This window comes from Dasypus novemcinctus, chromosome 9, assembly GCF_030445035.2.
Source record: "Dasypus novemcinctus isolate mDasNov1 chromosome 9, mDasNov1.1.hap2, whole genome shotgun sequence".
NCBI lineage: Eukaryota > Metazoa > Chordata > Mammalia > Cingulata > Dasypodidae > Dasypus > Dasypus novemcinctus.
The window spans coordinates 23,107,388-23,131,950 of NC_080681.1; positions in this window are offsets into that span (position 1 = coordinate 23,107,388).

Genomic DNA, 24,563 nt, shown 5'->3' on the forward strand with positions numbered 1-24,563 from the left:
AAATTAACATAATTTTTGAAGCTTCACTTGGAGGCATTCAGCTTGAATATCTTTTTTCCTAATTGTTCATAGAGACAATTTCCCTGATTATCTTAGGAGGGATTTAAAACTAAGCCAGAAGGATAGAAATAAAATAGAGACTATATTGTTCATTCTTACATTTTAAAGTAAAGCAGTGAAAGTACCATTGGAGGGCAACATAGCAGGAAGTAAAAACATTAGGTTTTATAACTGGTCTAAACTTATCAGGCTTAAAACTACACCTGTTTTACTAGGTTAGTCTGGGAAGTATAATTTAATAAAACATGCTGTATCTATAGGCACATAATGCCAAAAGATATGTAATCTTGGTCTCCACAGCATTAATTCAAAAAAGAGCATTAAATGAATCAACAATTTTGTTTGTTTGTTTGACCTTTTATAAGCACCTGAGCTGCAGGCAGATAGATAGTCTCTCTGGATCTAGAAACTATTCTAAACTGCTTCCTGAAATAGCCTAGAGATAAGCAAGGGGAATACTTCATCTTGAACTAGCTCATGATTGTTTCTTTACCTACTCGCAGGGAATGATGACAGGAACACAGTGGCTAACATTAGAAATCATGTCTTTTTTACATATGGTTCATTATGTTAGTGTACATATCAGTTCCATAAACCACACAAGGGAGAAGGATAGGTGACTGGGTATTATAAGAAAGAAAGAACCACAAACCAAATACCTTCCTTGAGTTCCATATCTCTGGTTTTGAAAAGAGAGATTGGATGGCATTGTTACAATGGGTTGGAAGTTGGAACAGATGATATTTTGGATCACTTCAAACTCTGGAAAAGCTACCATTCAAGGAAAAGTAGGTGGCATGGATTCAAGATTGCAGAGTGTGTGGCATAGAAAAATTATTGATAATTACTATCAATATTATCAATAATAATGATCAACTACTTTTATTAATATAATAATTGAATATCATACAATCAACTCTTCAAAGGGTCAGTAACAGTAATAATAGAGATATTCATAGTAATAACTAACAATTATTTACAACTTAGTATGTCTCTGGCCCTGTTCAAAGCACTGTACAAGTATTGTACACTTTGATCCTTAAAACAGCATATAAAATAGACACTTTGGTCATCTTTATTTAACAGATGAAAGAAAACACAAATCACAAAGAAGTTTAAATAATTTGCCCAAGATTATACATTACTTACTGGGGAACTACCAAGTAAAAGAGAACTGTCTTTAAAGAATGAAAGACATTCTCTATTCCATATATATGGCAGAATAGATAACTTTAAAAACTCCAAACACAAAGCATTTAGAAATGCTCTATAAAATATAAAAAAATTTCTTCTAAAGATATTGCTGAGCTCACAAGAACGTAGTAGAAGTCCCAGGGGCAAAATAAAAGGTAAACAAGAAATAACATTTGTAAGTTTACTCTAAAGCAGGGATTAGAACAAGATGACTTCCTGATCTCGGTAAGATTGTCTTTGCTTCAAACCATTTATGGGACAAGTAGCAAGACCTTAGGGGTTATATAAGGTAGCATGTTAGAAATGATATCTCGACAATTAAAGAAAAAAAGAAATGATATCTCCACATAAAGCTTGAACACACAGAGGTCTATAGCCTTAGTAAAGTGGAGGCCAGAAAACAAAAAAAGGTCAATAAAGGGGAGAATAGGGAAATTTTTGTTTCCATGTGGACTCAGGGTATAAGACAAAAATTTCTCTTAGAAATTTCTTTAAATCTCATCTAGTCTTGAAGTTCTGATTTATACCACCTACAAGGTCCAAGAGAACTCAAGTGAAAAAATTAACTCAAATTGGTGGCATCCTAAAGAATCAAAGGCAAATAAACTAAGAAGAAAGGCACAAAAGACCAAGAATTCCTGGGATTTTCAGAGATTAATATCAATGCTATATATGAACCAACTAACTAGGATTACAAGAAACTACAGGAGAATAAGAAACCGTCAGTGAGTGTGAGCAGAAACAACCAAAAGCAGTTCAAAGAGGGGCAGAACGTATCTTTGGCTATAGAAATCCAAACAGTGGTAACTAGTGGTTTAGTAGTGAATGAAAGGAAACCTGACTAGGGACTCTGGAATGCTGGAAATACTGTATATCTTGATCTGGGAGCTGGTTAGAGCAATACAGTTAGTTTGTGAAAAGGCATCAAATTGTACACTTATAAGCACTTTTCTGCATATGCATTAAACTTCAATAAATGTTTTCAAAATGTTAAGGATATTCCAAAATTGATTAAACACACAAATTGTCAGATCCATGAAGCATAACAAATCTTAAACAGGATAAATAAAATAAAATCTTCACAAAGTAGCGTCATATTAAAACTAAATTTTTATACTAAACACTATCATCGTTCAAAAATGAAGATGAATTTTTAAAAATCATTTATGAACAAATCAAGCTCAGTGTGTTTACAACCAACAAATCCTCACTAAATACATATTTTTAAAAATGCACTTCTGGAAAAAGTAAAATAATCCCAGAAGGATAATCGGATACAAAAAGAAATAAAATTACAGTAAGAATAGCTTCTTAATATGAAAGAATGGCTTATAGTAAATTAACATTGCTAAAAAAAACAAGAAACACAAGCAAAATTTGAAAATCATTATTTAAAATCATCAGAGAACTGCTGAAGGTTCAGAATTAGCAAAGCCATGATTCCACTGCAAAGAGCACCTCAGGTGTGTCAGATAATCTCAGCCATATTTACCCTGGAGTTCTTGCTGACTTGGGATTCCACATCTTTGCAGAAGCAAAAGGCTTCCACACAGGAACAGAGAAACCAGGTGATCACTCAGGCCTGCAAAGTCAAGACTAGAAATTCAAGGGTCCACAAAAGCATAATTAGTTTTACTCTCATGCTGTTAACTCAATTCTTAAATGGTGTGGGACAGGAGGCTAAAGCCTAAACAGAAACCTCTAGAAATCAAAACAGGTTATTGGCTGTACTGTGATGTAGAAGAGGCAAAGATTAGAATTCAGGTCAGGATCTGACAAGATTTTTGGTTCCCCATAGAATGTATCCAACTCTTGGAAAAGGGGTTGGGTTATTAAAAGAAGATAACTACATTTTTATTTAACACAATGTGTAAGGATCATCAAAAAATTTTTGAGCATGCTAAAAGACAAAGCCATACCCGTGACAGCATGGTTGAATCTTGAAGACATCACATCGAGTGAAATAAGCCAGACACAAAAGGAAAAATATTGTGTATGATCTCACTGATATGTAATAATTAGAATACACAAACTCTTAGAGTTAAAATCTAGAATATAGGATACCAGAGGAAAGGATAAGTGTAGGGAATAGGAAGTTAAGGCTTAAAATGCACAGAGTTTCCATTTAGGATGATGGAAAAGTTTTGGCAATGGATAATGGTGATGGTAGCACAATGAATTACATATTTGAATGTGGTTTAAAAAGGGAAATTTTAGGTTGTATATATGCTACTAGGAAAAAAAAACTTAAAGCCATGGAACTGCACAATATATACAGTGAACCCTAAGTTAAAAAATGGGCTACAGTTAATATGACAATTATAAAAAATGTGTTTTCATCAATTGTAACAAATGTACTGCATCAAGGCAATGTGTTACTACTTAGGCTGTATACAAGAACCCTAGTATTTTATGTGTGATTGTTCTGTAAACTCACAATTTCTCTAATAATAATAATAAACAAAAAGTAAAAGGACTGACAGGAATGCCTCTGAAAACACTGTCATTTCCACTCTGGATAGACCAGACAATTGAAATTACCTTGTAAGAGTTTCTCATGGAAATGGAAACTCCTTCTGCTGATTGGGAAAGCAATGCATGTAGCTCAGAAAGTCACTTTGGTGCAGAAGGTTATGACCACAGTTCTGCATGTCACTTCCACCCCATCCCAAAAACAAACAAATTTTCACTAAAACCCAAGAGTAAAAGTAGATAATAAAAATATACCTATTGGTTATCCAGATAAAGTTTGCTGTAAAGGACTCCAAAGTAAGTATGATTAATATGCTAGAAGATTAAACATTTTGAAAGATGATAATATGGACAATTTCAATCATCAGTGAATCAATGAATACTCAAGAACTGAAAAATATAATACCTAAAATTAAGAACCCAATAAATGGGTTGACTAGCAAATAGTCAAAATATACAAACAAAAGCATGCATAAAAACTGGAAAAGTCATTATAAAAATGAGATATTTGGAATGAAGTCAAATTTCTAACATAATTAGTTACCCAATGAGAAAACAGAGAGAAAATGGGGCAGAAGCAAAATTTGAAGAGATGATGGTTAAGAATATTCCAGGACTTAGGAAAGACAGCAGCCCACATATTCAAGAAGTACTTGCAAAATCCAAGGACAATAAAAACAAAGAAAATCACACCTAGATAGCTAAAACTTTTCTAAAAGAAATTCATTAAGGTGTACAGTTACACTTTTTCACTAAGAATTTAGCATTATGTTACTGGATGCTTTTAATAAAACATTTATCCCAATAGTCTGAAAAGGTTGATATAAAAAATATTCCACATAAATTCCTCTGCCTGAGGAGACATTTAAGGAATTCAGAGCATTTAAGAATATATCATCTACTGTATGTCTTTCTATATATTTTTGAATTAAACATATACATTATAAATACATATACGAAAATACACACATAGCTACACACCTAAAAAGGTAATTGAAGAAAAATGTTTCAGACCAAAATGCGTCTTATAAAATTTTTAAACTAAATGAGTTATGGCTGAGAAATAGTCAATGCCATTTTCAAAAAACAGTGGAAGATATATGCATAAGAAATTTAAGTTTTTTTTTATATTATATAACTTTTTAATGTTATATATTATATAAGTTTTTATTTTATATCTTTTATATTGAATGCTATTGAGATGTTAACATATTTGTTCTTGGGCAACACTGGCAACTGAGTGATGAGAGAGAGGAACAGTCTTCCCTTATACAAAGAAGATAGTCTAAGAGAGTTCATATGAAATATTTTAGGTATCACTGTCCATTGGAGAGGGTTGCCAGGCTTTGGCTTCCAATTTGATGTTTCCTTATCACAGTCCTTTCTCTTGTCATTGAAGCACCCATATGACCTTGCCATACTGCCCAGTTGATGCATGCTGCCAGTTTTCAATTCATGTTTCATCAGATAATTACAATGACTATTAATAATAATGGTTATATTTGTTCACATAACAAGTTCTTCGAACCAACATCTAGATCACATACTTACAAATGTCCCATAACTGTATTTATTGCGGTTATACAATATTCTGACTCTCACATTCATTATATTGCCAAAAAGGGATGAAGATCAATGAATATGGAAAAATATAATTACAGACCACTGAAGCACATTAAAAATGGTGGTTTATGAGAGTTTTTCAGGGTACACACAGGATGGAAAGATGAATTATCACAAAGAAAAAGTTTAAAAAATATCCATACTGAAGACATCTGACAGATCACAGATAAGGACTTTGAGCCTCTCTTTCCTTTTTTTCTATACTCTCTAAATTAAAATTTATGTATGTCTTCAATACTCACTAAAGTACTTTAACTGCTCAGAGAATATTAGGGAAAAGTGAGGAGGAGGAAATCTTCGAGGTTCACCAGCCAACTTTCCTAAGGATGAAAGACAAGTGAAAATATCTCTGACTTCATAAATCCGTGAAACCTCTAGGTGCAGAGATCATTGCCCAAAAAGTATGTGAAGCCTTGGTTGCAATCTATTTCCCCCAAAATTGTACTCATTCCCTCATCATTAATTTATGCACCTACTCATTTAATAAATCTTCATTAAGTGTTTAATATGGTCCAGGAACTCTGCTAAGTATTGCAACTTATTTTTATAAAAGTTAAAACATGATTCTAAATTTGAGGACATATGCAGAAAGACTGTAAATAAGAGGTTATGACACAATTTATTGAGTGAAATTATAAGTGAAAGCAAAAAGGACTATTCAAATTGAGAAAGTGAGAAAAAATTCTAGAAAAACCAGGGAATAACAGATTGCTATTCCATCAAAAATACATTTTTAAATCATCTATTTTCTCTATTGTAACATAAACTTCATGAGGATTTTGCCTGTTTTGTTTGCTGTTATATCCTCATCATCTAGAAAAGTGCCGGAAACATAATAACACCCATTAAATATTTATTTGTTGAATAAATGAATGAATGAATGAAATTGTAGTCCAACATCCTTACTTTACAAACAATGAAACAAAAGCCGAAAGGCTAATCAAGAATCTAGGTCTCTTTGCTCCCAGAGTTTCCTTATTTGGGAAGTAAACGCAATATGATTTTATGGGATATCGTCACAGCAGCTGGCCATTTGGGAATATTGTGCTAGGAAAATCAATTTTAACAAACAAATGTGGAGAAATATCTGGAGTTGATTTTTTTAAACTCCTAAAGTGCTAAGAGTAACCAACAGAAATATGGCAAATAGTGAACCTGTGCTTTGAAGAAAGCTCTTGCTATATTTTACACTATATCTTTAAGAAAAATAGAAAAGCAGTCTTCACACAATAAATAATTTAGCATTTTAATACTTTTCCTCCAATCCTCTTATTTCCCATAAGATTATATTTGAATGTTATTTAGTTGTAATAGTGAATTATATTCACTTTAAATGTAAGATTCTATAGTCTAAAAAAAAAGATGAGTTTCAATTATTTTATGCAATAGTTAAAAATGTCCGTAGACCATATGTATCTTTATCCTAAATAAATAGTTTTGTCAAATGAATAATTATTTTTCATTTATAAAATGCCTCAAAAATACATGTAAATGTCATTTAAAGGAAAGCTAGAGAATAATCTTGGGACTGAATAGCATAGTGAACCCAGAGATGGATGAGAATTGTGGTTAATAGTACAATGCAAGAGTGTCCTTTTGTGAGCTAGAGCAGATGTAGATCACTATTGCAGAGTGGTGGGAATGTGGAGAAGCATGGGAAAAATACAATTAATGTAACCTATGGACTATAGTTAACAGCAGTACTGTAATATTCTTGCATCAATTCCAAAAATATACTTTGTTAATAATAGGGGCGTATAGAAAAAGGTGCCAAATATACACTATGTGTCATAGTTAGGGGTAACAGGCTGATGATATTATCTCATAATCTATGACAAATATTGCACAACGGTGTGGTATGTTGGTGAAAGATTGCTGCATGGGAACTCTACTCATGCACATGATTGTTTTGCAAGTTCACAACTACAGAAATAAAAAGATATTTAAAAAATACATGTAACAGAAACCTGTTTATAATGTGACAACAGCTCTGCTTTTTATGTCTGAGACATAAAGTATAATTTTAGAGACCCCAGAAGTTTAAAATTATTGTATCTATTCTGAAGTTATCTCAAATTATAAGATTGTAAAGCAGTATTTTACTTTGGCCAAAGAATTTCTGGATACTAAATATGCAATATCAAAAATGCCAAAAATCGCACAAGTGTAAAGACAATAGCAATGGATCACATAAAGGCGGCATAAAAAATAGCCTTGACCACGAAAAATTTGAGAATATAGAATGAATTTTCTATGCTTAAACCAAAGAAAGAAAAGAGCATAATCCTGGCCATAAAGTGGTATAACTAACCCCCATACCATATAGCAACATTCTTTTTAATTGTATAAAATAGATATAATAATTACAACTGACACCTCTATTCTGATGTACACTATACAGAGCTTTCTTATGACTATTTCATCTAATCCTTTTAACAACATTGTAAAGTAAGAGTAAATGAAATAATATGTATAAAGTGCTTTAAAAGATTGCTTAGCATATTGTCAGTCTACACAAGTGTTAGATATTACTTTTCTATTTATATTAGTATGTATTCCCCAGGGTTTTTAAGGCTGATTTGAGAGCTAGGTGTCCACCACATATAACATTCTTCATAAAGGTTAACCATATTATTGTCATAATTATTACTAAACTTTTATTTCCATTTTAATTATGACATTGAGGCAGAGTCTTGCTTAAAGAGACACAAGTATTACATATTAAAGAGTCAACATCCAAATTTTAACACCTGACATCTGGCCCAGTTATCAGTTTCCATTTCACATTTCTATTCTTTCATTTGCTTTGTACATAAATACAGATTTAGAGTTTACTCTGAATATACTAGAAATTGAGGAGTAGAATCTAAAATGTTTGCTTAATGCATTCATTCTTTCAAAAGTATAATATATATATATATATATATATATATATATATATATATATATATAAATCTCAATATTTACAGATAAGAAAACTGGGGGTGGGTAAAACTAAGTAAATTGCCCAAGGTCATGTAGTTTGTGAATGGCACAGCTGAAAGAACTGTAATTTGAACCAGAATCTACCTCATTTCAAAACCTCTTCCTATAATGTCAACTGAGTGCTCTGGTTTGTAGTTCAGGTCTAGGTGAAACAGGCCGAAGGTGAGAGAGGGAATAAAGGAGAAAGAACAAAAACAAAAATATTTACAGTATAAACCAAATCCACATTCTTTATGTGGTACCTCAGGATGTCTGCATTCATTTCCAGCAAAAGTTCCATAGACACAGCCCCGGGAAGTCACTATACGTGTATGAAAACAAGCTCACGTTCAAAAAGGCCTTTTCCGTGGTTTCCCACAGGGCAAGGAATGAATCACCACACCTGAATCTATGATATAAAACCAAGCGTACCTTTGCAGCATTGTTATGTAAGACTTCTGAAGCAGAAAGATATTGTTTAGTAGTTATCATGAGAAATATGACAGAAATTTATTCAAGAACCTTCAAAGTAGTTTTATCTCAGGAGAATAAGTTATTGAAATCGATTCAATCTTAACAAGACATCATCTCTGATGGTGACAGAAATCTGCTTCCTGATCTAAGTCCCAATATGCAGAACAAGCATGAGAACTTTATAAGGATTAGAGCTTAGGAAAATTACCCTTGCTAGAAGAGTCCCATAATATGGAAATGCAGAACCACAGGGAAAGCTTCATATTTTGGAAAGCGAATCATGCAAAATAAATTAATCTGAGATGAACTGAAGATAAATATTACAGAAAAAGAGAAATGATCTATGTTCCCATGTGAGTACTAACATGGGAACATAATTTCCTCTTCTTGATATATGCAACTATTATGTGAATTTGTGAAGTGAAAAAAAATTTCTTGACAAATTAAGTTAATTTTGAAGTCTTCAGTGAGATAAGTAAAGAATTAAAATAAAATGCTTTCAATGCCAGGAACATTTTTAAAGTTTTTTTTTGTTTGTTTGTTTTTAGGTGGTACCAGGGATTGAACCCAGACCTCATACATGGGAAGCAGGTGCTCAGTCACTGAGTTGCATCCACTCCCCAATGAGAGTTGGATTTTTCATTTGTTTGTTTGGTTTTGGGAAGTACCAGGGATCCAACCCATGACCTCATACATGGGAAGCAGATGCTCAACCACTTGAGCTACATCTGCTCCCCTAAAAGGATTTAATTAAGTTTGATATAAACTTTTAAAAAAATCATTTTAACATAAGCAAAATAGAGGTAATTCCTAGACTTGGAGAATTATCATCCCCCAAACCCCACCTATACCTTTATAATTTTTAAAGATCTAAACTGACTAATTTATTATGTTTCCTATGTGCCAGGCACTGGTTCAGGCTATCTCTAGGCTACTCAAATGTCCCCACTCTCATTGAGTTTATAATACTAATGAGGAGACAAAACAATAAATAATATACATAACAAAGAAAGAAATTATAAAGAAGGTTAGGAGATGATGAGTGCTGTGGGCAAAAGAAAATGCTCCCTGTTCTGGACCTTCACTACACCGGTCTTCCCACTTTTGTGTGAGGCTCATTTCCTACAGGAAGACCCCATAGCTTTGTTTCCCTGACTGAAAGTGGCCAGTGTATAATCTATTCTTCATGGCGTAATCAAAATGTTCTTTGCAAAGTGTGATCATGTTGCTTACCTGTTAAAAGCTGTTTATGAGGCCCCATTTCCATCAGGATAAAGACCTAACTAAAAACTGGCTTACTGGGCTCCATAATCTGATCCCAGCCCATCAAAACAGGCTTCTCTCTCTCAGATCCAAGAGTACCACACTTCTACCCATTGCTCAAGTTCTCTTTCTTCTCTAGGCCATCAAATACACCTTCCCCATCCCTGGAGCAGTCACCTCAGCATTTAACTGATTAACTTTCACTCATTCTTCAGGCATCATATGAAATATCACATTTTAGAGAAAACCTCGAAACACCGACATTTCTAGTCAGATTTTCCACTATCAGGACACAGAGTGTCCCATGACTCACCTTCTGGATTCCTTTTCACACTTTACTTAAATGCCTAAATCGATGGCATATCTTCCCCTACTAAACACTAAACTGTAAGAAAACAATAACCATGTCTTCATTGCTCACCACAATACCCCCGTGTCAACATGGTTCCTAGGCTATAATAAGCCCTTAACATTTTTAAAGCGAATAGGTGGTTTAATGACTAAATCAAAGGTGTATTAGTTATCTATTGCTCCATAAAAATCTACCACACACTTATCAGCTTAGAACAACACACATTGACTATCTGATCACATTTATGGGTCAAGAGTGTGGACGCTGGATTCTTTCCTATCACTGTGGCAGCCTGGACTTTATCATCTGAAGGCTTGACTGCGGAAGGATCTGCTTCTGAGCTCACTGAGTTGTTGGCAGAATTCAGTAGGCTGTTGGACTAAAGGGAGAGTCAGCTAGCAAGACAGAAGTCAGACTATTTTAAAACTAAGCGCAAGAGTGATACCCCCTCAGCTTTGAGGTATTTTATTGATTAGAAGCTAGTTCTTCAAGGGTAGGGATTTTACAAAACTGTGAATGGAGATAGGAATTATTTTACCAGTGATGGGGATTATTAGGAGCCAACTTAGAGACTGCTCACCACATCAAGTATGTTCCAAGAGTTTTGCTGGAAAATTTCTGATGATTAGAGAGCATCAGATCTCTAATGGTTCAAAGTATGTTATATGGATGGTTAGTTCAGTGAAACTGGTCAGAAGACGTACTTCATGGATTGAGGTTGTCTCATACAGTTCCTTAGGGTCATTTTTTTTTTCACTTGAGTTTTTTTTTTTCCAAATTCTACTCAATTTATTCATTTTTTTTTAAAGATATTACATTAAAAAAATATGAGGTCCCCATTCGCCCCCCCCGCCCCACCCCACCACTCCCTCCCCCCAACAACACTCTCCCCCATCATCATGTCACATCTATTGTGTCTGGTGAGTACATCTCCAGGCATCGCTGCACCCTATGTCCCATGTTCCACACCATAGCCCACACTTTCCCACGTTCCATCCAGTGGGCCATGGGAGGACATACAACATCTGGCAATTGTCCCTGGGGCACCACCCAGGACAACTCCAAGTCCCGAGAATGCCTGCACGTCTCTTCTCTTCCTCCCCTTCCCTGCACCCAGCAGCCACCATGGCCACTTTTTCCACATCAATGCCACATTTTCTCGATTATTAACCACAATAGTTCATGAATAGAATATCATTAAGTCCACTCTGATTCTAACTGTATTCCTCCTTCCTGTGGACCTTGGCTTGGTTGTGTCCATTCCACATCTATGTCAAGAGGGGGTTTAGATTCCACATGGATATTGGATGCAATCCTCCTGCTTTCAGTTGTAGGCACTCTAGGCTCCATGGTGTGGTGGTTGACATTCTTCAACTCCATGTTAGCTGAGTGGAGTAAGTCCAATAAATAAGAGTGTAGGAGCTGAAGTCTGTTGAGGTCAGGGCCTGGCTATCATATTGTCAGTCCAGAGATTCAAATCCTCTAGTTATATCTTAAGCCCCAGCACCAACTACAATTCCAGTAAAGTAGTATGAAAGGCTTGTGAAAAGAGATTCCATCTGAGTCCAGCTCCATCACGCAGAAACACCAGCTCCAAAGAAGGGCCAACTGACATGGCAGTGAACCCCAACTGCCATGACCATAGAACCTGAGGGTCTCTTTAGCCCTCAAAAGGACCAATATCTGGGGTTGTATCTACTTTATCTGTCTCTGAGACTCTGCTCAGGTGTGCATAAGAGCAATCCTTCTGACAACCTCCAGACTCTTTTTTAGAGACTCATAGCCATATAAACTCATTTGTCCTTTCCATTTCCCCCTTAATTTATGTCAAACAGCATTTTTAACTCCTGTTATTATATGTAGACAGGGATATTCTGCTGGTCCGCGTTGAACCTTTAATTCAAGGTCATTTTCTAGTTGCGTCATCAGCTGGTACTTGGTAGTGATCCCTCGCTGCCAGGGAGGCTCATCCCCAGGTGTCATGTCCCACGCTGGGGGGAAGGCATTGCATTTACATTTTGAGTTTGGCTTCGAAACTGGCCACATTTGAGTAACACAGAGGCTGTCAGGAGGGAACTCCTAGGCACAGTGCTGCTCTAGGCCTTGTTCTTATTTCAGGCGTATAGGCTCACAAGCATAGTCATTAGTATCAGGGACTCTCTGTTGGACCCTCATTCCTTCCTGGTCCTTACCATTGCATCTGGGGGACTGCCGCTGCTCCCCTAGGGACCATGACAGAGCACCCCCCCCCCCACCCCGGCCAGTAACCCAGTACCCCCCAGCTGTTGTTTTTAATTGTTTCCACTATGAGTATATCCAAACATTTCCATGCCCCCTGGACATATGCCCTGTATAACTCCCTGTCAACCATATATCGCCTGTCAATAACATTCCATACCAGTATTCCTCCGCTGCCATTGTTGAACCACTCTGTGATCCAAAACTTCCTGAAAAGTGAAGCCCACTTAGGCTCATTTTGATCCAAACCTATTTAAAATGCCTAAGCAATAATAATTAGCATTAGGGAGATTTTAGTGAATGAGAGTAACATTATGAAAACTGGCCAAAACAGCAAAACTTAAAGAGTGAAATAGTCAAATGGCTTACAACCACAAATTTACATTCTTGGTACTGCAAGTTGGTTATGACTCCACTGTAGGCTCTAGCTCTGCTCCATGACTCTTCTAGTTCCACGAACCATACAAGGAGCTGCATTGGTTTGGAACACGCCATTATGGAGGGAGTGGGACACTGTGAGAGCACTGTAGGAAACTCAGGTTGCCTGTTAAAGCTTTTGCTCAGAAGTGACACATTGTTACATCCACTGGCACTCTGATCATAGTCAGAAGCATACCCTACCTACAGAAAGCTGTGAGAGTTACCAAGAGTTGAGTTGGGATGTACAATCCACTTCTCTGGAAGAGGGAGTATTACTGATTGAAAATAATGATACACTGTACCACAAGAGTCATTTATTCCAACACTTTCATGTTATAGGTAAGGAAACTGAAGTTTAGATAGGTTCGTGATTTGCCCAAGTTTATACAGTAAATTAATAGCATTGATTTGCTTATACTTTCAACAAAGTTTTGTTTCACTTTTATGTACATTGCCAGAACCTGAATTAGGAGCTGGGCATACCAGAAATGAATAAAGCTATAGATAGAAATTATAGGCAAAAAGAAGAGATGGGTATGGGGACAGAAATTTGCAACATTAAATCTTCCCAGAGGAAGCTTTACATTGGAGATCATTTGAGCTAGGCATAGATTATGGAGCAGAAATGTGTTAAACAGTTAAGAGAGTGCAGTGTGGGCATTCCAGGAAAAGAGAAAAGCATTTACAAAGCCATAGAGGCAGTGAAGAGCATGAGAAGAGTTAGAGAATTTAAAGTGGTTGGGCAATACAGCAATGGAGTTAGTGAAGAGTATGGGATGATCCCCAAATTGACTCCCCAAAATGCACAGTTTTCTCCAAAGCTTTTGCTTTATTTCTTATTTCTGGCTTTCGTATGAATGGAACAAATAAGAAAAAAAGAGATGTTTAAAGAATGGCAAAGTCCATTGATTTTCAGTGAAATAAGCTCAAACTCTTCTTGCTTATGATTTTCTAGTATGTGCAAAAGTTGCATTGAAGTCCATGGTCAACAAAAGTGTAGAGAAAAAGCTATAAGGTACAGAGACATATAAATGTGTGATAAAATATCACTAAGAATCACAGAGCAGATGCACTTCTGTCTTCTACACCAGAAAGTGTTATATTTTCAGACTGAGGAAGGTCAGCCTACTCCTCAGAAGGTGGGGGCATGGAAGTGAGATAAAATGACATGTCTTTGCTGAAATGTGCTGTTTCAAACCCAGTGTTGTTCTAAAATTCATGAGGAGTCAGCCTAGAGTTACCAGGTCTACCACTTTGACTAAAACAGCAAGTTAAGTCAGGAAAGCAGTAGATCAATTTAAGCAGTAATTGACTAGTTTCTACTGAGTTGACCAAATCAAAATTGCCTGATGGAAAAGATGTTCACTTAATGTTACACAATGCTTACATGGCCACTGTTCATATAATATTCAAGGACTATAAAATAACCCCATAAATACAAGGCTCCATTCTCTTACCTAATTTAAGGATTAGGAGAAGTCAGTTTAACACTGAAAATTTGGACTTATTTGTCTTTTATAAAAAGCACTATCTTTCAGTCTTTTAGGACCCAAAAACACCTGTGAAAATTAGAGGAAGCTGACATTTGTTTAGTACTCTCATGTATAAAGCTTTTACAATGTGTCAAATCATTCATCCAGTGCAATAAGCTTTACTAGCTTCATTTTACAAATGTAAAAGCTGAGAGCCAAAAATGTTCACCATCTTGTCTAGTTGCAAACAAGGTAAGCAATAATCATTTGGTTCTAAAGTTCATGCTCTCTCTTTCCACTGAGCTGCCACAGCTATCATAACTCTGGGTTGGAGCAAAAGGGAGGAGGGTCTCCAAGAACGTTTAACTATTTGGTAACTAGGATGGCTTCCTGGTTTACTCAAGACAGTCTTGTATCAAGCACTGAAAATCCTGTGTCCCAGGGAGTCTTTCAAGCCTGGGCAAACTGGAATGTTTGCTCACCTTGACATGCTATCCTTGGAAGCTCATGTTGGACTACATAGCAATACAAAGCCCATATAAGTACAAGTGAAATGAATGGGTGCCAAAGACACCAGGAGGGAGATCACAGGAAAGTAGTTCCTTTTTTTTTTTTTTTTAACCTGGGCCTTTTCTGGAATAAAACTCTTTGTATTCTTGGGTTCTTCTTACATCCTTTCACCACCCACCCTCCATTTACCTGACAGACCAGCTTATCTGGCTAACAGAATACATATGGAACAACTTAAACAGTTTCCTTAGTGCTTTCATCTAATAAAGTGAATTTCCTGTCATAAGCACAAGAGTCATTTGTATATCGAAGCTGCTGCTAAATGATTCTTGGAGACAGTGATCTGGCCCTCCTTAAAAGTAGAGTAGCCAGTCCTCTTGTTCAGGTTACACTTCATGATAGACTGAACAGGTGTTGCGGTATGCTGAGTGACATTTGGAACTCCCTGTCTTCTTATGGTGCCTGAAATGCTACCACTAATAGGAGTTTTAAGAAAATGCTTTAGGACTAGAGGACACAGGGGCTTTGGGAAGTGAAAGAAAAGAACAACTTCACTTACAAACTGGCAAAAAGCCAGCCCTTGTCGATGCAGGAGTTTCTGCAAGGGTGAACCATGGGGCAGTGAGTCAAAATTATTACAAATTCATTGGTTTTGTAAGATTTGGGTTCTAAGCTCATTTAAAATGTTAAGGCATTCGTGGTAGAAAAGATTATTTTAACCAGAAAAATATGTCTTTTTATTTTAAAACAATTTTACTGAGTGGGCCAAATCTCAGGAGACATAGCTGTTTTCATTGTATTTAAGTCAAAGGTCTCCATTCCTACTGGAACTATTTTATCAACTTCAGTTGACCTCTGTTGGACTGGCATAAAAATATAAAATAGCTATCTCGATCCTTGGCCATGTTTATTTCTTCTTTGCATAACTGAGAGAACAGTCACATCCTAGCATAATGAGGACATTTTCCAAATCTCAAGTTGAATGTTTGGCCTCAAGGAAAGAATGAAGCCAAATCTCTAAGAGAGAATTACAAAGGAAGACTTGTAGAAATATTTGTACCACACAGTTCATTACAAAAACACTCTTTAATATGGAAATCTAATGCTGACACTTGGTTTGTTATGTTTAAGCCACAGCTGCAAAACCTGCCTTTGTCAATAAGTGTGATCATGAATTCTTTATTGTCAATGCCTCAGAAATCTGCATTTGAGAATATGTACTATGTATATAGTCACCCCACTGCCCACATCAAAAATTTCAAAATATAGTGTTTATAAACAAGCTTCCCAAAGTAAGTGGATGATCTTAAATTTTTTAATTTAAATAAAAATAAAAAAGTCTATAGTCCAATAAGGCTTAAGACTAATGAACCAGCATAGGAAATCTCTTCTTGGAAAATTATAATGTGCATCTGCATAATAAAGGCTCTCAGAATCCTGATGAAATAGTCAAGTAACCAAGAAAAAGGACCATAAAATTTGTTTACCTCAGTTTAACCCAGCAAATCCCAAAATTATTTGACCTCTGAATCTTATTCAACTTTCTTGCTTCAGGACACTCTTAGGAAATATTTAAAGAATCAAATATTTGCAGCCTTGTTTGTCCTGGAAAACCAGACATAGAGACACTGTGGTTATTGACACAGACACATTTCCCTCCTATATGTGCATTAGGTATCCCTGGAAAGCTGAAGAATTAATCAAGACATGAAGCTATTACTTAGCATATTACATTTACTTTTAGGTCAGGGGTCTGGAAGGGTTGAAGCAATCTCCGGGTTTCTACGGTTGGCGTACTTTGGGGACTATGTTTACAATGGAGCCTCATTAACTCTTTCAGATGAGGAGACACTTTCTTCTATTCTGTTCAACTGATTTAGTGCACTCCAAAAACACATGTGGAGTGCTGGGGAATTACGAAGAGAAAATAACTGATGATGAGGCAGTTAATTTGGCTCAAAAGGTGAAGTAGCACCACCTAGAAGAGCAGTAGGCCCTGTGAGGACTGGTAACAGATGCTCTCTGGAGGTCAACGGGCAACCTTACTGAGGACAGGGTGGGGAAAGTAGAGTTGGCCATCCATCAACTTTTTCTACCTAACCCCCCACCCAGAGAAACTCCTTGAGAAGTTGGCTTTTGAGAGGAAAACTTTAATATTCACTTCATGGTCCAAGTAGTCTAGTTTTGTTTTAATAGATATAATTCTATATATAATCCATCAGAAGTTATAGAATAAGACAGAAAAAGCAGAATTCTATGTTCTTTGAGCACTAAGGGATTCTGGATGATTGAGTTACGAGAGAACTATACATATAAAAAACACTGGGCAGGGGAAAAAAACCAGCTATACATAATTACAAATTTTATTCCTATTATTTTTTAAACTCATTTTTCAAAGGTGGCAGAATTCTTGCACATTACTAATGACACTCTGAGGAAACACCTTTCTACAAACTGTTTCATTAAAATCATGAAATTCTAAAACTCTCTATAGCAGAGTATAACAGGAAATGACTCATAGGAAGTATTTTCTCATCACAAGGTGGTTCAAATTCCTTCCAAATCTGCTTTGTGTTGGCACTATCTTGAAAAGAAGATGCCAATATCATTAAATTTATTAAGTAAAGCATTGCACTATCTGTGAGAGACACTTGAAAATAAGTATTCTAATTATAGCTCTAGACTCACAGGTAAATAGTTTTTTTAATGGATATTTCAGTACATTAGGAAAAATGTGTCAATTATTTGTCTGGGACATTAATGAATCCATGGTCAATAATTTCCCAACAGATAATTTTTGGAATTTGTGAATAATATTCAAAAAAATTTTACCATGGTGCTAATTGAACTATGCTAAACAAGGCTTATTTTAAAAAGTAATTAACAGGATACCTTTAAGGGTTATTTTCTAGTAACAGAAATCTATTTCAAGTACAGTAAAATAGTTTAATACATGAGGGGTCTTAATAAATATTTGATTTATAAAGAGAAAATGGGCAGTAATAGTGAGAGAAATATGTTTATCTAATTCTAGTTATCACACATTTTTCTATACTGTATGAAATACAATATATAAAGATATCATAAAACTAGAGTGTTGCATTTTGAAATCCACAAAGGCAATTTTTAAACTCATGCTTTTGATTTAACAACAATTTCATGACTCCATAAGCTATGTTTTCTGAGGTTAAAAAAAATCCATTATATTTCAATTCATTCAAATAACATGAAGTATAAAATGAACTGTCTGTAGTTTTTAAAGCCAATAACCTTTTTTTTTCTTTCTTTAAGGTCTTTCTTGCATACAACCCAATCTTATTTCAGCTTTCTTAGCAGCCAAAAAAGCAATGTAATGGTGAGAACACTGCTGGAAACAGTAATTGAATGAATCAAGTCGGAATCCTTACCCAGTTCAGGCCCAGCAAATAGATGACATTTAAGAGTAACTGTTTCTCCTTTGTTGTTATATTATCTGTAGTACTTTCTTTTAGCAAGATAAAAAAGTATTCTCAAGAGAATCTCCTCTATTTTCAAGCAGCTCTTGGATGAAAAACAGTTGCTAAGGATGTCTGTCCTGTTGTGGTTTTATTTTTTTTCTTTTTATTATTACCCTTAATTTTTTACTTACAAACCACTTTGGTCCAGCCTGTCCAAAATATGGCAAGCCAAATAAGAGTTTAAACAAGCGTGTTTGCTTTTGTTCTTGTTGGGAAGACTAAGGATGAAATTGATTCTCATTTAAGAAATACATAACTAAGTTAAACCTACAACATATGACTAAATCTCTTTCCAGGAATCTTGAGTTTACAAACCAATCTGTATCTGCTAATAGGATCTGGGGACTCAATACACTGTTGGGAACAAGAAGATAATGAAAACTTATCTGTTCACTAGGAACTTGTGTTTAGTTTCTTTTCTTATACCTCTTCCTAATTTATATCCTTTATAGATATGTATCTAATATCTTACAAAAGGAAAACAAAGCAAATGTACGTAAATAATATTCTGCCATACATATCCTTGCCATGAAAATTCTGCATACTGCATTGTCGACGGAGCTACCTCTGTTGGGCAGAACAGAGTATCTCAGAAATTAGAGAAAAAGGGAGTCGTGGGTTCTCGCATTCTTTCTAGAGGAGAAATGGGTAAACTGGTATGACGTTTAAGACTAGCATCTCTCTCCTTTCTGGGCTTTACAGATGAATAGTTTGCCTAAGAGTCAGGTGAGGGGGAGTAAGACAGTCTCGGCAATTCTTAAACTATCGTTTTACTTTGGAAATTTCAAAACTCAGGTGATATCAGTTCATGAGAGGAATCATACCTACAAGGGACATTGCCCTCCTCTTCTAATAAAGATATATTTGCAAAAGAGGAAAAAATCTGGTTGTTTGAGAAAAATGTTATTTTCCTTGCATAAGGAGTCTTTGTAGGTTACAGAGATAGTTAATAGTTCCTATGATTAAATAGATAATTACTCTCTTCATTAGTCTACACTTACATTCAGATAACAGTTCCTAGGTTGATATTATGTCAATGTATAGTCACCCTATATATCAGCCTACACACATCACTAAGCTTAGAGGACAAGATTAGCTAAAACACAGGTAGTCTCCTATTAGTTGTTTGCTGCTTTGTATTATGGGTTTGGGGGCTCGTTTTGAAAGTTATAACCCTACCCCACTGGCATAGGGTAGCTGCTGGCAGAAAAGAGAAAGAAAATTCAGCCAGGTAGAGAAATTTCTTTCGAGGTATGAGCCTTTAGAAGGTCAAGACCCTGCCACCTGCTGGAAGAACACACTCTTTTGTGTGGACTTTTCATACTGATTTATAATGGCACTCTATACACCAAGAAATTCAGATCTTTATCTGACACTTTCATGGCAACTATTTTTTAATGTGGCTTCATGTTTTTCGCTAAAGGCAATTTTCTAAATTTTGTGGTGGAGTTCCACAATCGTTTTTATGTCTTCTGGGTTTCACACCTAACAGAAAATCTTCTTCACTAAAACATTAAATAGTCCTAAAATGTGCCCATGTTCATTGCCTCCATCTTCACTGTCAGCAAGCCAATGGAGGCCCTCACCTTCTCACCCCAAACCTTGCCAGCCTTGCCTTTTGTGCTCTAGCAACGCTGAAAGGCTGAGTTCCCTAGCTTTGCAGCCTGGAGCTCACGGCATCATTTTACTCAGGCTGCCTCTCCTGGCCTAGAACATCTTCCTCTCCTCCCCTCCATCCCACCTAGTTAACTGTACACATCCTTAAAGAGTCGCTAAAGTATCCCGTCCTCCAGGGAGACTTTCTTTCCCTGACAGTGTTAGGTCTCTATTTCGTGTTCTATAACACCTAGTGCTTCAGAACCCATTTCGTATCTATCTGTCCCATATGATTGTGGATTGCTGGTCATAGGGAACTAGTCCTTAGTCAGCTTTGTATCCGAACACTTAACACAGTACCTGGAACCTAAATGGAAATCAAAGATATTTGAAAACCAAAGAATAAATTAACAAAATGAAGAGTTTATAAAATTGCCACAAGAACAGCCTGGACAGAGGTTTAGAATTTCTGGGACAATTAAGATTACCAGGTCTAAACCCTACATAAAATGACTTTGAAAGTAAATCCCAGCTTCATATATCTATGGTGCTCACAGTATTCCTTTATTATAATTTTCTTCTGAAAAACTGCAGAAGAATTGGAGCTTGAATCCATAAGGACTTTACCGGATCTCTAATTATATTACTCTGAAAAAGATTGGTTTATGCTTACATATGAAAACTATTCTTTATCTTCCTCATTAAGGTCCCTAAAATGTTTCCAGAAAAATCTAGATAAACTTAATTTATCAAAGATACCAAAGGGAGTTTTAACATATTTAAAGAAAGGCAGAGGTAAAGTTCTATGAAGCATATACTTTGGAGGAATTATTGTTGTTTGTTTTATTTTTTTAAAAAAAGGAGGTGCTCTTCCATAAACTCAGATTTTTATATATTCAAAATAATCTTATATTACAAATTATATGGTATCCTCTTGGTTTAGCAACTCTAATTATGACCTGCATAATAATGTTTAATCACTAGTCTTAGTTCCTGACCTCTGTATGTGTAGCTCCAATCTGTATCACCAGACGTGAACTTGTCATACCACTAATAATAACAGTATTAGTTGACACTAAGTAGGGCTTAACATGTACTGAAATTGTTTTGAGTGATTGAGTTATATATAATTTACACATATTCACACATATACACATAATACACATGCATATATATATATATTCACACACACATATATATATTCATTTACATTTTGAAAACCAACCTTATACAGCAGGTCCTATTGTTTCTTTCTTTTTTAGCAAGGAAGAAAATGAGGCAGAGAGCATTCTAGTATGTTGCTCAGGTCGCACAGTCTAGAGCTGACAGAGCTGGGTTATGACCCTGGGCACCCTAGCTCCAGTGTCTTTGCATGGACTCCTCACCCCCGTGCTCTTCAGCCTCTCAGGACCCGGCGCCTGTGACATCGACAGATCTGGGTTGAAATCTGGACCCTGCTACGTTAGCCATGGGAACTTGCTATTTGCTTTAGGAATTTGACATCTTAAATAAGCTGGACTGCAGGCAAATTTCTGATCTGCAAAATGAAAATACTAAACTTCATGACCTTGTTGGGAGGATTAAATGAAACATTAGGTGTAAACTTCCTAACATAGTTCCCAATGCAGAGTAAGTGGTTAATAAATGTTAGTTCCCTTCTCTCTGGTTGTCCCAGGAATGGTTGGAACCAGTTTTAAACACCACAAAGACTCTCCCCTTTCACCTCTTCTAATAATCTTATCCCCCCAGACCAGCAGCTACTCAACTGGTCCCACATAGTGGATCCTCATGCTCAGAGCAGCCACTACAGCCAGTGAGATAAGCTTCATATAAAGATGGTAGCTCCCTTTTGAAATCACATGGTCAGAAGGAATAAAAAAATTTTAAAAATCACAATTTCCAGTGTGCACTTTTTGTCTAGCACGCTTCTAAACATTTTATGTGTATTAACTCACATATTGGTCAGAATAACTCAATGAGGCATCATTTGCATTGTATAGAGGAGCAAACAAAGGTAGATGACTACAGTCATCCCACATGTAAACTCAGTTTCATAATTTAAGCTCTGGCTCAACCCAGACACCTTGAACTATATATTATAGGAATATGAAAAAAATGCACAAATATTAACAATTATTATCTCTGGATTACAAGGTTGTGGGTAGATTTTAAATTTTTCACTACATTCCAAGTTTACTAAAATATGCCTTATTACTTTTATAATCAGAGAAAAACTGTAAGTTTATTATGAATAAATATCCAGCCTCCAATTCAAGACTGGAGACTCAGGCAATATATCTTCCTCTTATATCTCTGTAGAGACATGGAATAGCAATAAAGTAACCAATCTGTTACAGTGAAGATACCAAAACTGAGAAAAATCAGGAGATAGAAATATGTTGAAAGAAAAAACAGGGAGGAGGAAGTTGTAATCCACAGTGGTACAAAGGAACTGCAGTAGAGGAGGGATCCATTCTACCCATTAGAGCCTAGAAAATCTCTGACCTTAGAGTCTTCAGGTAAAAAGGGAGAACAACTGAAAATGTGGGGGTATTCTTTCAAAGTGTGCCTACAGATTAACTGCACTAGACAAACTTCTCCTCTCTTCCCCTACTGTGAAACTCAGAAGACAGCCCAGAATTACCCCAAAGAGAAAATAATTAGACTCATCCAAAAAGATAAACAAAGCAAATTTGCATGAAGCTAAGAATTCAAATATGAACAGAGTTCAAATTTTGGTCCCTGGTCCAGTTCTTTTCTTCCCTAAATAAAACATACATGGTAAAATATCTAGGGTAACTCTTTCAAGACTGGAATGGACATATTTCCAGAACTGATTCAAGATAAAATAGAATATCTGTTTGGCCATATAAACATTAAATTCATTGACTGAATAACTAAAAACCTTCCTACAATTAGAAAAAAAAATGAGGAAAAGTCAGAGGAAGAACAATTTCATTAACACAATTAAAGGCAAAAATTGGGGGGGAAAGAAATAAAGAAAATTGGGGAAAAGAGAAAGTACAAAATGAGAAGGTTGAAATGAACGTGAATATTAACAATGACAACAACTGTAAAGGGACTAAAATTTCCAGTTAAAGGATAGAGAATTTTTGGATTGTTATTACAATTGTATCAATTTTTAATTTCCTGATTTTGATAATAGTACGTGATTATATAAAAGAAATTCTTTATTTTTAGGAAATACACACTGATGTATAGAGTAGTCATGGATGTGATATCTGCAACTTATTCTCAAATGCTTTTAAAAAAAAAGAATATATAGGAAGAAGAGAGAAAGAGAGAGAGAGACTTGGAAATTACAAAGCAAATGAGGCAAAATATAAACAACTGGTGACTATGGGTAAAGAGTATACCAGAATTCTTGTACTATTCTTGGAACTTTTCTAAGGTTGAAGTTATACCAAAATAAAAAAATCACAAAGAAGAAAAAAGGAAAAAAAAAATGAGCTCAGGTACAGGAATGAGATTAAGAATAATTGGAAAAATGTGATATCCAATGGTATAATGGAGTATAGAAATAGTTACTACTTGGCGTATCAGCACAAAGTAGTAAGAAACACCAAAATAAGGCACATGAAGAACAGAAACAAGGAATATGGAATAAACAAACTCCAGGTCAGAAATTGGCATTAAGGAGTATGGTCTCCAAGTACCAGCAGTAGCCATCTGGCTTTGGTAAAGAAATATTTATTCATTCAAAATATTAATTGAGCACTAATAATTGACCAGGATTGATGACAGGCACTAACAGATCCTCCAGATTTTGCAGACATTTGGTAGAGAAGACAGAAAAGTCCCCTGCCCTCCCAGAACTTGAAATCAAATGAGAAGTTTGCCTGCCCAGAACTTGATATCAAATAAGCAATTAAACCTTGGAAGTGAGAGGTAGACTGACAAAAGGAAGGGCAGAAGGCAGAGTCCCATTTCGGCCAAGGACCCAAACAAAAACCCAGGCATAAAATCAAGGCATGTTAAGAGATGGGTTACCTTAAAACAAAAGTGTTGGTGTGGAGGGGATTCAGTGTAAAAGGCAGGGTTCAACCAGAGGATAAGTATCAATTGATGGCTCTGGTTTGGAAGGGCCAGGGGTTGGGAAGTGATGCAGAGATGAATGAGAAGACTTGGCCAGATATTTGGGGATAAACAGAGAGCATCATCTCTGAGAATGGTTCAATCAGTCAAATAAAATAAAATTTGGCAGATATGTATTTCAAGACTCAACTCCAGGTTCAATATTATTATCATATGATTCCACCATTCCTCAGAGTCACTCTCCCCCTTCTCTATTTGGCCTTTTAGTAACTTGTGAATGACTCTATCACAGTATTTGTCACATTATATGGAAAATATTAGCATATATATCTGTCTCCTTGACTAGAACATGAATTCCCTTAAATCAAGGAT